The 902-nt window shown below is 37.7% G+C and overlaps 1 pseudogene; it reads right to left on the reverse strand.

The window, feature by feature from the left end:
• Window positions 1–290: 290 nt before the first annotated feature.
• On the reverse strand, window positions 291–409 carry LOC120621297 (uncharacterized; annotated as a pseudogene).
• Between the last annotated feature and the right edge of the window lie 493 nt (window positions 410–902).

The raw sequence follows: 902 nt of genomic DNA on the forward strand, positions 1-902 counted from the left end.
GCAGATGCTTCCCTCCCCCCATACACAGATGGCAGTAAGAGAGGGCAAAGGCTATGTTTTCCTTCTGTAACTTAGAAGAAATATGTGTTTTAAAGGATCCCGAGAAAGAACATACTTAATCTTGAATTTGAAGAGATTTAGACTATGATACTCCAAAATATGTCACTCTGACATAAGGATTATTTTAAGCTCATGACAATTGAGAGAAGGCAGACACAAGAAAAACTGTCTGCCTTCCCCTCTCCACTGAGAAGGGCAGAAAGATTTTTTTTTTTTTTTTTTTTTTTTAATGCCTACAGCACCTGGTCTTCCTTGGTAGTCTCCCAGCCAAGCACTAATCAGGTCCAGCGCTGCTTAGCTTCCAAGATCAGACGGGATCAGGCATGTCTAGGGTGGCATGGCCATAGACTTTTTTTTTTGGCTCTAACTTTATTTCTTGGAATTGTAGGATTTAAAAGCTCTAGGATTTATTTATTTTTATTAAATTTGTTGGAGTGATATTGGTTAATAACATTATATAGGTTTCAAGTACACGATTCAATAACACATCATATGTATATTGCTCTGTGTGTTCACCATCCAAAGTTAAATTTCCTTCCATCACCATATATCCCACACATGAGTGAAGTCATATAGTTCTCAACTTTTTCTGTCTTAATTATTCGACTTAGCATAATAATCTCAAGAATCCATCCATGTTGTCGCAAATGACAGTATTTCATCTCTTACGGCTCAGTAATATGCCTTTGTATATGTGTACCACATCTTCTTTATCCAATCATCTATCGAAGGCCCTTTGGTTGTCTCCATGTCTTGGACACCGTGAATAAACTGCAATGAACATCAGGGTGCACATAGCTTTATGTATTAAAAGGAAGATTTTCTTCTTGCGCTCCCTGGTG

This window comes from Pteropus medius, unplaced genomic scaffold (assembly GCF_902729225.1).
Source record: "Pteropus medius unplaced genomic scaffold, Ma_sr-lr_union100, whole genome shotgun sequence".
Lineage (NCBI taxonomy): Eukaryota > Metazoa > Chordata > Mammalia > Chiroptera > Pteropodidae > Pteropus > Pteropus medius.